The sequence below is a fragment of the Pinus tabuliformis genome, chromosome 6 (genome assembly GCF_031772625.1).
Source record: "Pinus tabuliformis cultivar Carrire ecotype Pingquan chromosome 6, CPIR1, whole genome shotgun sequence".
Taxonomy (NCBI): Eukaryota; Viridiplantae; Streptophyta; class Pinopsida; order Pinales; family Pinaceae; genus Pinus; species Pinus tabuliformis.
Genome location: NC_142292.1, coordinates 1973480107 through 1973495427, shown reverse-complemented (window position 1 = coordinate 1973495427; position 15321 = coordinate 1973480107).

Genomic DNA, 15321 nt, shown 5'->3' with positions numbered 1-15321 from the left:
TTAATCTTTGCCTTTAAATAGTTTTAAATAATGAAATTTTATAATTTTACATTAATTAAATTTGAAGTCACTCTATCACATCAAATATACTCGGTATTTACCAAGGGTTACCCAATACAATGGTCACACAATTTTTAAATCATTAATGTTAAACATGTCAATATTTCCTCTACAAGATGCTGGGCCAATATTTCCATGGATAACCATGTCAATATTTCCACCGGCAACGTGTCAATATTTCCTCTACGAGATGCTCGACCAACTCAGGACATTTCCACCGCAACGTCAATATTTCCTCTACGAGATGCTCGACCAACTCAGGACACACCAAAGACTAGTTTGATTTCATTTTAACCATTTTGAATCCAACGCAAAGTGAAACCCAATAATTGTGTGTTTTTCAACCTCATTGAACAATTTATATAGGTTTTTTATTTCGACCTTAATTTTGAATTAATAATTTAAAATTATTTAAAATACCGAGTGTTTGAAATTAGTGTATATAATGGTAATAGAGAGATTATCAACAAAAATCGGTTAGTGTTATTAGTCTCGGGATATTAATCATTATTAATAAGTTATTTATTAAGTTTTTAAAAAGCTTATGTTGTTATGGGGCACATGTAAATGAAATATATTATTATTTAATGCTAAGTGTTATTTAATTATTATAAGTTTAGGAGGTTTTTATGGGTAAAATTTTGATTTTTGTTATTTAAATTGGGTTTTTTAGTAGATTCATGACATTGAACAACTCGAGAGACATATCTGATTTTGGAGCGTTCACAACTCAAACTTAGGATTCCAACAAAATTCTTACCTAATTCAAACCAAAACAGACCAACTCAAGTCAAAATAAACCAAAAAATGTGTCTGGAAAATCTCCAAAACATATAATAGATAAACTCAACTTTAATTTTGTATATAGAACATGATTCATCGTTAACCATCAAATAGTTAGTCTTTGCCTTTAAATAATACTAAATAATGAAATTTTATAATTTTACATTAATTAAGTTTGAGGTCTTATTGTGAAGCTTTGACTCTATCACATCAAATATCCTCTGTATTTACCATGGGTTACCCAATACAATGGTCATGCAATTTTTAAATCATTAATGTTAAACATACCTATGGTCAAATCAATTACATATCAATGACCAAATCAAGGTTATATTAATTACACATTAATGATCAAACCAAACTTATCCCGGATTAAACTAACATTCCCCTCTTAACTTTGACTTGGTATGCTTTTTTTGGCAAGGTTTATTCATTTCAAATGAAATTATAGTTTAGTTTATAATAAAAAATTGAAACCCCTTTTACCCATTGAAAAATAAATGTAAAGTTGAAATAGAATTTTTCCTGTGAAAATACTTTAAAGTTTGTAAAGTAATTTATAAAGAAAAGTATAATCTTGGTTTAAATTGTTTTATCTAATTATTTTAATCTTATTCAAATTAAGTAGTTGAAGATTGTATATTAGTTAATTTAATATAACAAATTAATTGAACAATTCTATATTATTTAATTTAACCCATTTATTTGAGAATCAACATATACATGTCCACAGGTTGTAGAATAGACAGTGAGTGTGCTATGTTAAGACACTCCTTGGTGAAAAGGTCATAAAAATCCACTCATGATAAGGCGTGGTATAGCCTAGGCGGGGTGAGATATGTGGGTGATTCAATGACTTAGATGCTTGATAGTCATCTCAAGACTCACATTACCTAAAAAACAAATAAAAAAGAAGATCCACAAATACATATCATGTTTTAACATATATCATATTTTCATATTTATAAATAGTGAATTATATTTACAATAAAATGAAATATTTTCCTAGAAATGTCAAATCAACTAAGTCATAAGCATGGATGTATTTCTAAATTCTTGTTGTATGCTTCTCCTTATGTATTTCAAAGACACTTACCTAACTTATTTACATGATTGAAGGTTGTCTTTGTTGGAAAATCAGAAAGGCAGAAAGATTTTCTTATGTTGATAATTACTTGTGATTTTCTTATGGTCTTATTAACTTTCTTGTGTTCTTCTTTTAGTTTAGTTCATTAAGCAATTACGAAAACCATAACACGAAGATCAAGGACACCAGATGTATGCGGACATCTAGGGAAAAACCCCTCTTTAGGGGAAACCGAGTCAACTCTTCCTTCAATAGTTTCACGAGATAATCCAAGACTCTTTAATTTAGACTCAAACTTCCTCCAATCACCAAGTCAATCCTTCCCTTCTTGAGTAGATGATAACCTTCCAGCAATATCTTCGACCTAGAACAACATTAGTAGTAGCAGCAACACTTCGATCTAGTAGTAGTAACAACTTCAACCTTGATGCAGCAACAACTTCGACCTTGATGTAGCAGCAGCTTCAACCTAGCAGCAACTTCGACCTTGATGCAGTACCGGCTTCGACCTAGCAGCATAAATTTCGATCTTCTAGTAGTAGCCCAGTAAATTCACACGTGAGAGAGAGAGATGACCCAAAACTTCGATCTTATAATCCTCCTTCTCCTTCTGAAATTTCGTACATTGCAGCTACTTCTGCTTGTATATTGAACTTGTGAGTGAGTGCTCCAAATGAATCAAATTGCATTGTATATATAGCCTCTTCTGGAGTTCGAATTACCTTCATGTAGGCTGACTTGAACAAGTGAGGCCCGACATGGTGTGGAGGTGAAAAATGACTTATTTAACTCAATAATAATTATTTTTACATGATTCAAAAACCCAAGAAGGGTCTCATAAAATGGACAATGACTCAATATAAATCCTAAAAGTCCTCAATGAGGACTTTGACCTAAAACATGATGACCCAAGCATGAAACCCATACTTTAATAAGTCATAATAATAATAATAATAATAATTTTATTTTTCTTTCTTTTGATAAATACATTTCATTATGACATAAATACAATTATGGAGACTGAACCTAGTTACATTCTTCAACACTTCCTATTAACTAGGGAGGTATTCATAATGACATAATGACATATTACATTTTCCACATGTACCCATATAAGACAATAGGCTAGAGACAACCTATCAAGACACAACACTATGATTCTGGAGTTGGGGGAAAGTCCAGCTCGACAACCACTCGGTGTTTCTCAACTGCATATTGATGCCAAGCTTGGTACTATGTGATGGTGTCTTTCTGGAAGAAAACTCTTGCCTCCATGGCATCTGGGTAGATGGTCTTGGAACCTGTATCAAACTCGTTCTGAAGCATGAGAAGCATGGTGTTGACCTTGACAGGACCATCGATGTACTTTTTCATGCTGTGTGCATTCAACTCCATGTCTTCCTTGGTTGCCTCTCGTCTCAGCTGCTCCATTTACTCATCGATCTCTAGCCGAACTTGGTTCTTGGGTTTATCCTCGGTGAGGGAACCAATTGATGGGATCTTGTGCTTTCTCACCATGACATAGAAACTGTTGTACAATTGTGCATATGAGGCTTATATGTTGTCGATGAATAGGGTGAGCTTCTCATAGTTCTGGATCAACATCTAGACCTTTTTTTTCTCCAGCTCCGCCTGTGGCTTCATCTTCTTTACCAAGTCGAGCAGGGCCCCTTTATACCGTATTGTCCACTCTTGTACTTAGGCAATGGCAGCATGTATATTCTTGAGAGTTTGAGCAAACTCTTTGCTCCGCTGTTATAGGCCATGCACACGGACCACTGCTTTATGCATGGTGACAAATCCCTCATAGAGCTTATACATGGTACCCTCAAGTGTTGATACTTCCTCAAGTATCACTTTGCTCATCTCCCCCAATGCGGAAATTGCACTCTGCTCTCGAAGTTGTTTTGCCTCTTGCCTGGCAACTTGCAAGTTCTTTGCCAATTGTTCATTCTCGGCCAACAAGTACTTAACATTTGAGCTTGTTGCTCCTGCATAGGCCAAGCTGGCTTCAGCAAGGGCAGTTGGATGCTTCCTGGTGTCTGACACTATCACCCTTTCCTTGATGAATGAAGGTGATGCGTGATCATCTAGAAAGTGCTTCCTTCGCGCCTGTACAATCCTCTTCCGCAACTCATCAAATGATAGATTGTACACATCCATGATCGGATCATCATCAAGGAGAACAATATCTCATTGCTCACTCAAGACTGGTTTTGACACTAGGGGTGGAGGAGACTAAGAGATGACCTCTGGTGCTCTCAGCACAAGGTCAGTGTCTTCATTTTATGGCTCCTATTAAACTCCATGTTTTCCACTTCGATCAGTTGCTCAATCTTTTGAGCAAGCTCCCAATCCTGCATCTATTCATTGTCTTCCTCAGCTATTGGTTATTCCTACTCATCAACCTATAAGGGCGTTGTTCCTCTGTCGTTGTGCCTTTCTTTTCTTCTTCCTCCTGTTTCTACTTCTCTTCTCTTTCTCTCCTCCCCGGCTCTTGTTCTTCCTTCAACTTCTTCTTTGTACCTGCAACTTCAATCCTGCTTCCTACAACCTCTGCTTTTCTCTCTTCCTTCTCTCTGCTCTCTTTATCCATTGCTCCCTCTTTGATTTTATTGCCAAAGCTGCCTTCTCCAAGATAGGATCTGATTCCATATTGTATCTTTTCTCTGCCTCTGGGTTCTAAACAATCTTCCTCTTTCCCTTGTCCCACACTAGATTGTTTCTTATTGTTGTTGTTATTGTTGCTTCCTGAGCTGCAGCTACCTACAGAGCAGCCTTCCAAGTTGTTGTTATACTGACTGAATCATGGAGCTTGGAGGCATTGTAACAATACCTCCAAGGGTCCTCCTTATGCCATTGAAATGTCCCGTGGATCCATGGATAATACACGTTCGCACAGTGGCCCTTGCAAATATCGTGGGGATCATTCAGATTAAAGTCTTTGGTGTCGAACTCGAATTTCAATATGTCCTTAGCTTCGACATCTACATCTTTCAAGCTCTTAATCTCGTATAAGTGGAACATTACAGTCAAGAACACTTGCTCCTCCAAAAAAGTATACTCGCTCTACGCTATGGAGAAGACAAGGCTCTTCACAATACTCCCAAGCCTTTTCTAAGCCTAAGCTTAGCCAAAAGCTTGGCTCCCAAAACCCTGTTCTATGAGTTATAAGGTTCTATTTATAACAAAGGGTGGGGTGACCTTTAACATTCCCCTATGTGACTCTTTGACTTCCCTCATGACTTTCCTTGCTCGCTCAGGATTGGTTCTGACACTGGAGGTGGTGGAGACTGAGAGATGACCTCTGGTGCTCTCGGCATAAGGTCAATGTCTTCGTTTTGTGGCTCTTGGAGGCCTATTCCAACTCCATGTTTGTCACTTCAATCAGTTGCTCAATCTGTTGAGCAAGCTCCCGATCTTACATTTGTTCACCGTCTTCCTCAGTTGTTGGTTGTTCTGGCTCATCAACCTATATGGGCACCATTTTCTCTGTCATTTCTCCATGCCTTTCTTCTTCCTCCTATTTATGCTTCTCTTCTCTTTCTCTCCTCCTCTACTCTTGTTCTTCCTTAAACTTCTTCTTCATCTCCTACAACTTTATTTATACTTCCTGCAGCCTCTATTTTTCTATCTTCATTCACTCTGCTCTCTTTATCTATTGCTCCCTCTCTGCTTCCGCTGCCAAAGCTACCTTCTCCAAGATAAGATCTGATTTCATCGTGTAGCTTTGCTCTACCTCTGGGTTCTCAACAATCTTCCTCTTTGCCTTGTCTTGCATTGGATTGTTGCTTAATATTGTTTTTGTTGTTGCTTCCTGAGTCGTTGATGCCTGTAGAGCAACCTTCCAAGTTGTTGATATATTGACCGACTCATGGAGCTTGTAGGCATTATAACAGTACCTCCAAGGGTCCTCCTCGTGCCAATGAAATGTCTCGTGGATCATGGATAATACACCTTAGCACAATGGTCCTTGAAAATATTGTGGGGATCATACATATTAAACTCTTTTGTGCCAAACTTGAATTTCAATATGTCCTTAACATTGGCATCTGCATCTTTCAAGCTCTTAATCTCATATAATCCGATCTGCAAAGGAAGAGCGGGCCATGGCACTTCTTCTTCCTATGCAGTCCTGTTAACAACCCTGTGGAAATGTGATATGAAACATCTTGCATGATCAGCTTATCGATGACATACCTTGGTAGAACATGCGAAGGCTTTTCTCTGCCAAACACTCTGATGAAGGTGCCACCTAGTGAGGCATACCAATATGCAATATTTACTATTGCCTCCATTGCTTCTCGGGACATGCAAGGTGGATCTTACTCAAAGATAAATTTGTACAACAGGATGATAAAATAGTCAATTAGCTTTGCCATCACTCCTCGATAGGTGCTGTCATAAATAAACTTGTAAAAGATGTTGATGGTAGTATCTTTTGGTTTCCATGTCCAACTCATGCCAGGAAACTGTTGATGAGCATAGATTGCATCCAGTATGCAGACATGTAAAACCTTGCTTGCTCATTCTTAGGCAGATTTCGAGCTCTAGTCACATGGATCTTCAACTGATGAGCCAACAAATATGACATTTTGAATGGCTTCCCATCACTCACCAACTGGTCCAGTGCGACTACCCAGACTTTAAGAAAGGTTTTTGTGTTCTCTTGACCGTATATTTTGCAGGCAAAGAGGATCAAGAATTTATAAGCCTTCCTGAGAGACTTTCTCTTGTAAACATGATTGGGTGTATGTCTAAACTTTGATGGCTCTTTCACCCAGTGCTTGACGATATCTCTAGTGTTCACAAAGCTATGGGTGGCATAGAAAAATAAGTCAATGTGCTTCATCAACTGGGGTAAATGATACATTTGTTGAAAGTTCTTCGCCCTGAAGGTGGCAAGCTCTATCCCATTGGCACTGTTCAATGTCATGGTTTGTTCATCTGTGTGTGAGACAATCCAGCTGATAATGTCTGCACATGTGAAGGTGGGGTACCTTCATGCAACCATGTACAATCCTGACTGTTGGATATTGATATAAACATGTTGGTCCTCTAAGTCTTCCTTGAAGTCCTCTACAAAATTTGTTGCCATGTTAACCTTGTACCCTTCTCAATGAATAATTCAGTATCTGCATAAACTAGTAGATCAACTGATATCTACTCAACTACTTCCCCAGTACTTCTCTCGACGATTTCTTTGGTGCATCTCTCTTTGATGCCATCTTAACTGTATTTTCTTGAGAGATGCTCAACAATTTCTATACTTGTGGGATAGAGAGGACACTCATGGCAGCTTAAAAACCAAAGCAACTTCAAGGCAAGATCAAATAACAAACTATACTCATGATGGGAAGGAATGCACAATTTTGGTTAGCAGAAGTCATTGACTGACTGTGGGAACTACACATTGTGCATTCCTAGCAATCATTTGGGAACCTTGATGACTGGAATTGCGCAATGCACAGTTTAGTCTGGGGAAAGGTCGGGAGATATTGCGCATTGCGCAGTCTTAGTGGCCAAGTTGGGAGGCTGACTCTTGGAATGTGGAGTGTGCAGTTGGAGCCAGGCCTCGACAAGCTCTGTGCAATTTGAGAAGCCAAGGTAGAGGCGTTGAGCTCCCAGATTGCACAGTGCATGCGGTGAAGTGTGAGATGCGGGCAAGGGGAGCCCAAATTTACCCATGGGGAGTTTGCAAACAAGCAAATCTGAAAGATGGTGTGATTTTGAATGTATATATAACTAAGTGTTGATGCATGCATGTGAAACAAGTGCAGGAATCAATCAAACTGAAAGAAAATGAAGCATGTGAAGAGAGTCACCGCAACGACGACCCTTGGTGCAAAAATGAGAAAATACATGCGACACTTAGGAAAGACAATCTAAAACTTGAAACAACACTTCTACAAGCTAAAACAAGTTAAAACACCAGTATTTGTTCAAAGAAACAAGTGAAACAACACTCTCTCTAGCTAAACAACAAAAGGTGACAAAATAGCAGCAAAAGACTAGAAAAGCAAAACTCACCTCGAAAAGCAATAACAATTGCATTGAAGTTTCTTGATCTCCTTGGGAATTCCAGAGCTCTAAGATCTAATGTGAAAATGAGCTCTAGCAACGTCAATTAAATTGATTTGGTCAAGTTAAAGTTTATGACGTGAATGCCAAAAATCATGGAAAAGGCGACACTTGGCGACAATTTCCAAAATAATTCAAGTGCCTCCTTCGGGTAGCTAAAAATAGATTCCTATTTTAGGGATTTTTTATTTTTATTTATTTATTTTTCGGTAAAAACTGCCACACATTTCCCGGAAAGATCGCAGTTCTAGGAAGGACTTGGCAAACATCTTGTTCATGATTGAGCAGTTTCTGAGCATATTTTACTGCCAATGGGTTTCCTTCCAGCTGAAAACTCCACTAGATCCCAACCCTCATTTTTGTGCAAAGATGCCATTTCATCAACCATGGCCTCTTTCCAGAGTTTTTCATCCTTTGAATCTACTGCTTCCTTCATAGTTTTGGGATCATCATCAGTAATAGATAAAGCAAAATTTGAACATAAAGCAGATGAACTATACCTTTATGGTTGCCTTCTTTCTCGAACTGATCTTCTCACACCCGGAGTTTGTGGCTCTTCGTCTTCTAATTCCTCCTCTACTGTAGAATCTGATTCTTCCTCCTTAAGCTCAAACTCTATCTTCTCAAGTTCCTTTGGTTGAAATTCATGTTTAATAACATCTTTCACCTCTCTGAACACCACATCTTTCTACACTATTACAGTTTTATTTAATTTCTAGATATGTAAAATTGACTGTAATTAGTGCATGCATGTAAAAGTAAATCAATCAGAAAAGTAGAGAACGAAAAAATAAGCTCACACACACATAATACACAAGATATGCTCTCTGGGAAACCTTTTTGGGAGAAAACCCAGCTTTAATGTGAGGTCGCTTCACTCTCTTTCTCATTTGGAAACATGGCTACAGATACAAAGAAGTAATGCCTTTGGCCTGTGGACTGCTACAATGCACATATCCGCTCTGTGTGCTTTACCTCATATCTCCCCTAACTATATTTTCTCAGTTATGGAACAAAATGCTCTCGAAAGGATGGAATGCCTCTTTCTCCCAGTGGCCTGATTATAACACAGTCTGATAGCCGACTAGTGGTTAAGTTTGACTACATAAAATCTTAACTAGAGTAACAAAATAGAGTCTTTTACATCAAAAACAAATGGCTAGCCCCTTTTCCATGAATAATGGGGGTTGACGCGGCATGCTCCCAAACTATAGACGTGAAAACAAGAAGGTAAACTTCTGAGTGGCATAAATTTTGCATACAAACTCTGGTTGACGTGATTCTTGCATCGTTGGAAATATTTCTATGTGTAAAATAGAATAAAGAGGTGTAGCACATAAGCGACAAATTTTTACCCCAAAAAAAATGTTGTTTGATGCCTCAAAATGCTCCTAGAAGGTTTTGGACCTCGTTTTTTCAAACTGGGCCCCGCCAGTAAAAACGGTCCCGTGAGCTGATTCCTCCACTTTTTCCACTCCAAATACATCGAGATGGATGAAAAAATATGATGATCCAATTCAGATCAAACCTCCCCATTTGGGAGGATTTTTGTCCCCAAAATATTTTACTGAATGAGGTGAGGAAATTTTTCCTCCACCTTCTCTTTGGTGTACCATTTAGCTTTGTCTAGAAGTTGTCCCTTCAACCCGATCTCGCAAAGGTCTTATTGCCCTTGTCTTATAGTTCTAGATCTCTTTTTCAAAACTATATCTTCTTTCAACTCTGCCAAAGCACCTGGTGCCAAATCCTCCACAGAAGGTAGGACCTGTTCCTCTTCTTGATCTAGCATGGAAGGCTCATAGAGTTTCAAATTCTCTACATTTACAACTGAGTAAATGTGCATATATGGTGGTAAACTAAGTCGATAGGCATTATCACCCACCTTTTTCAATATCTCAAAGGGACCATACCTTAGAGCCTTGATTTTCTTACCAGGCCCCTGCAGCCTCTCCTTGTTCAACTGTAGCCATACTCTGTCTCCCACCTTGAATGATTTCTATGTTTTGTGTTGATCATGCCTAGCCTTATACTTTGCCTACAACTTCTATAGTATTTCTTGTACCTGGAGATGGATATGCCTGATCTTCTCTATAAATTTTTCAGCCCTCAAAGCATATCTTGTAAGGTCTTCCTTCACTCCTCCTTGCTGCCCATATGCAATATCCAAAGGTGAATTTCACAAATATCCAAAATAGGTTTCAAATGTGGATTGTCGCAAATATCCAAAACAAGTTTCAAATGGGGACTTTCCTGTAGAAGTGTGGACTTCTCATTTATAAGAATGTTGTATATATACCAGATTTTCATCCCAGGTCTTTGCATGCTTTTGGTTGTAACCCCTTAGAAGTTGCACCAAAGTCCTGTTGGCTACTTCTGTCTGCCCATTTGTATGTGGATGGAATGTTGTAGACCTCTTCAACTTCGTGTCCATATTCTCCCACAATGTAGTCCAGAGTGCACTAAGAAATTTTGTATCCCTGTCTAAAATGTTGCTCCTTGGTATCCCAAAGTGTACCTAGACTTGTCCAAAGAATAATTTTGTTGCTTCTTGTCCGTTGATGGTCTTTTTACGGGGCCTCAGAACACACATCTTGCTAAACTTGTCAACTACCACGAACAGGTAGTCATGTCCCTTGCTAGTTGTCGATAAGCCTCCCACAAAGTCCATGGAAATGCTTTTCCAAGAACGAGTAGGTACAAGTAAGGGATGATATAGACCTTGTTTCCTGTTGCCAGGCTTTCTAGTACAACAAAGCATGCATCCTCTTATGAACGTAGCTACTTACTCTTGCATCTTGGGCCAACACACATACCTCTACAAGTTAGCCACAATCTTCCCTACACCAAAGTGCCCTGCAACCTTGGAGGTGTGAGCCTCTCTAATCAGCTGCAAATGCTCACCTTTAGGAACACATAGCTTATCTAGCCTGTAGAGTAATCCATCCCGGAGATGGTAGTCAACGGTGTTGTCGCCATCATGCACATGACTCTGACTCCGCAACTGCTGATACACCTCCTTGAAGTCCTCATATCCTGAATATGCCTCTTTGTATGCATCATGGGTGAATGGATCCGTGTGCATAAGAGTCCCCAAAGCTGTAATATTTCATGTGGGTGGCCTTGAAAGCATATCGACCAACTTATTTGTGCATAGGGATCGTTGTCTTAGGTAGGGTAGTTAAGATCTGCCCCATGAAATACTTCAGAATGGTAGCAAACGGGCCTTATTCCTTGCATCAAGACATATCCCATAGCATACCCACTCGCATCTGTCTCCACTTCAAAGGGTAGTTGCAAGTTTGGTAATGCCAAAACTGGTGCTTCACTAATCTTCTTCTTTAACTCATTGAAAGCCTTCTGTTGCCATTTTCCCCACTGGAAACTCTTGCCACTTGTTGTTATGGCGTGGAGTGGTGCTGCTACTGCTGAAAACAAGGCTATGAATTTCCTCAGGTACTGCGTTGCTCCAATGAAACTCCTAACCTTAGTAACATTAGTAGGCACCAACCATTTCATGATGGCCTCCATCTTGGAAGGATCTATATTCAATTCTCCTCCACCAATCACATATCCCAAATATACCAAGGACTGCTGCACAAACTTGCACTTCTTAAGATTTGCTAGTAGTTGGTGCTTCTTCAATGTTTCCAGCACCTGCGTCAAATGTGAAATATGCTCCTCCTAGGTACCACTATATACCTTTACATGGAAGAGTTTGGTCATTTCTTTCTCTTCTTGTTTTTGAAGGCTACTTAGATTCACCTCCTTTTGCACTGATGTATAGACAATTTTCTCATCCATGTCTGAGCTTCTTTCAACTTGGTTGCTCGAATCAGTGGCCATGATATTCTTCTTCTTATTATCTTTCTTCTTGTTCTTTAGGTTTAGCTTTGGATGCAACTTCCAACACTTCTCCTCTGTATGGCCATAAACGTTGCAGTGGTTGCTAGGATCTTTTCACTGGTGTGTTGTGGTTGTCTTTTTATCTTTTCCCCATTTTTGCTTCTTCTTCCCCTCCTTAGAAGCGTCTTGTTGCTCCTTTTGCTTTGATCCACTTGATTCCGCTCTTTTTAAGCCTATGTTCTCCAGGTACTGTAACTGTACACAAACCTTGTCCATCATTTTGGGCTTGAACAACATCACTTTCTCACATACTTGAGGAGTGCATATGGGTTCTTTGGATAAATACCCAACATTATAGCCATCTTCTTGAATTATGTGGTGTACTCTTGCACGCTTTGGCCCAAATTTTGCTTGAAGTAATGCCACCAGATCCACTGGTCTTCCACGTACCCAATGGGATAAAATTGTGACTTAATGATGGTTTTGAAATCCTACCACTTAGTCACTGGAGGTTATCCCTCCAACCTCAGGGTTTCCGTGTGGCTCTCCCACCAGGTCAGTGCATGGCCCTCCAATTTCAGTCGCGCAAATTAGAAATTGGATGAGATGATTAAGTTGATCATTAATCTCTTAAATAAGATAGTGAAGTTAGATTTGGAGAGAAAAAACCCTCCTAAAAAAATACAACAAGATCCCAACAAAAACTTCATTTCCCAATATAGGAGACCTCCCTTATGACTCATGCAAAGAGAAAGAAAATACCGACAAAACCAAATACAACCCCCCTTGTACACAGAAGATGACCTTGAGGAAGGAATTGAAGATGCTCTTGATATTTAGGGGAATGAATACTCAACTCTATCGGAAGAGGAGCATGAAATAGAAGCACAGGAGGATGATCCAGATGTTCCCTTCGATAAACAAGAAACATATGCTTATTGCAAGCAGTTTGCAGATTGCATGCAAGAAGAATTTCATAAGAGATTTGACTTGAGGTCTAGAAAAATATCCCAGACACAAGACCGAAATGAAGAACTTGCCCAACCTGCCACCCCCAAACAAAATGATAATGGGAAACGGCCTGTTAGGTATGATCCAAAAACCAAAGGAGAAACCTCCCATCCCACTCATTCTAAGTCTGAATTTGCAAACACAAAGGAAATACTAGTACAAACCAAGCTAGTGCATCAAGAAAATAAAGAGTCAATTAAGCCATTGAAAGTGGAAATGAATGCCTCAACCTCTAGTTTACGAAAGGGGTTGGATAAGGTGAATATAGATGTTCCCTTAACTGAATTCCTAAAACAACCTGCCTATAAAATACATATTTTCGATTTCATGGATGTGTCTCATGTTACTTCAACACAAGACATTTTGAATTTGTGGGAAGACAGGCTTGTGGTTATGTTTGGTCTGCGTATGGAGGAGCAAGACCCATCCACACCTCCATTCTATGTTACTTTAGTAATTCATGATTTATTGTTGCATAATTCTATGATAGATTCAAGGGCTTCTCATAATATAATGCCTCTGTATGTCATGGAGTAGTTGGGCCTGCAAATAACAAAACCATATAAGGACTTATACTCCTTTGATTCCAAAATGGTAAAATTCCTTGGGATGATCACGTATTTAGTGGTTAATCTGGCTCAAATCCTAGTGAAGAGTGTAGTAATGGACATTGTGGTTGTAGACATTCCTACAATAATTGGTATGATTCTTTCTAGTTCACGGGGAATGAAGCTAGGAGGGCCCATTAAACTTGACCTCGCATATGCCACTATCCCAGTGTTTGGTGGAGAAGAATGTAAACTATACAGAGAGTCAAGATTTGTAACTATCACTAGGGTAGATAATTCCAATAACTCACCAGTACATGGCCAAGAAAAAGATATTTTATTTCTTTTGTTAGAAATGGATGAGTGAATCATGGAGGATACTCGAGTGGAAATTCCCTCACAGGTCAATAAGAAGCAAATGAAAGCTGATTGTGTTTGAAAGTTATACTTTGATGGGCCCTACTCTATAGAAGGAAATGGAGTAGTAGTGTTGTTGGTATCCCCTGAAGGTAACTTTATCCCTCTCTCATATAAGTTATAAGTTGACACTATTAATAATATTGTGGAATATGAAGCATTTGTGTTGGGCCTACAAGATGCTATAAATCTGAAGATTGAATGTTTGATATTTTTGGGGGATTCTGAACTGGTTATAAAAGAAATTAGGAATCAATGCCAAACCAAACATACCAGGTTGAAATCCTACATAAATGAGGTATGGGATCTAATTGAAAATTTCTTTTTTCGAATTTAATATTCAATTTTTTCCCAAAGAGAAAAAAAAATGGTTGATTCCCTAGAAACCATAGCCAACACTTTCAAGCCACCACAAAATCCCCTACTTAGGTATGAAGTTGAGGTCAGGGATAAACCCTTAGTGCCAGACAATGTAAAATGTTAGCAGGTATTTGAGGACGAAGATAAAATTAAATGCTTTATAGAAGTAATTGGAGATTTTCTAATAAACCAGGGGGGTGAAGCTATGGAGGAAATTGAAGGATCTGAGCAACATGTGCCTTGGGAGGAATTTATGACCAGGCATAAAATTTTGCAGTTGAAGGGAAACATAACTGCAAAGGGGTTGGTTCCATTGGAAAGATTGTTTGATGTTAATGATGTGGCAGTCAAACCAACCAATAAGGAGCATGAGGAGGATATAGAATATTGTAACATTGGTACGAAACAACGACCTAAACTAGTTAAGTTGGCTAAAGGGATCCCAGAAGAATACGAACAAAGGTATCTTGACCTATTCACAGAATATGTTGATATTTTTACTTGGTCCTATGATGATTTAAAAACTTATGATACTAGCATTATTCAATATTCCTTTGAAATCAAGAGTTAAACCTCACAAACAAAAGTATAGGAAAATAAATCCCCTGTTTCTCCCCTTGATAGAGAAAGAAGTCATGAAAATGCTTGAAGCTAAGATCAATGTACCCTTGAGATACTCAGATTGGGTGGCTAATCTAGTCCTTGTCAGGAAGAAAAATGGAGAGGTCAAGTTATGTGTGGACTTCAGAAACCTGAATAGGGCTTCTTTAAAAGATATGTATCCTCTACCCAAGATGGATTATATTTTGCAGAAAGTGGTGGTTTCATCAAGATTGTCCATGATTAATGGGTTCTCTAGGTACAACCAAAAAGTTATGCATCCCGATGATAAAAAAAAAGATAGCCTTCACCGTGCCTTGGGGGAGATTCATGTATGCCATAATTCTTTTTGGTCTAATGAATGTCGATGCCATTTTTCATAGGGCAATGGATTTAGTTTTTATAGGAGATAAGGATAAATTTGTGGTTAGTTACCTGGCTGACATAACAATTTTCTCAAAGTATGATGAAGAACATTTGCAACACTTGCACCATACATTTGAGAAATGCAGGAAGTATGGCTCGTCCCTG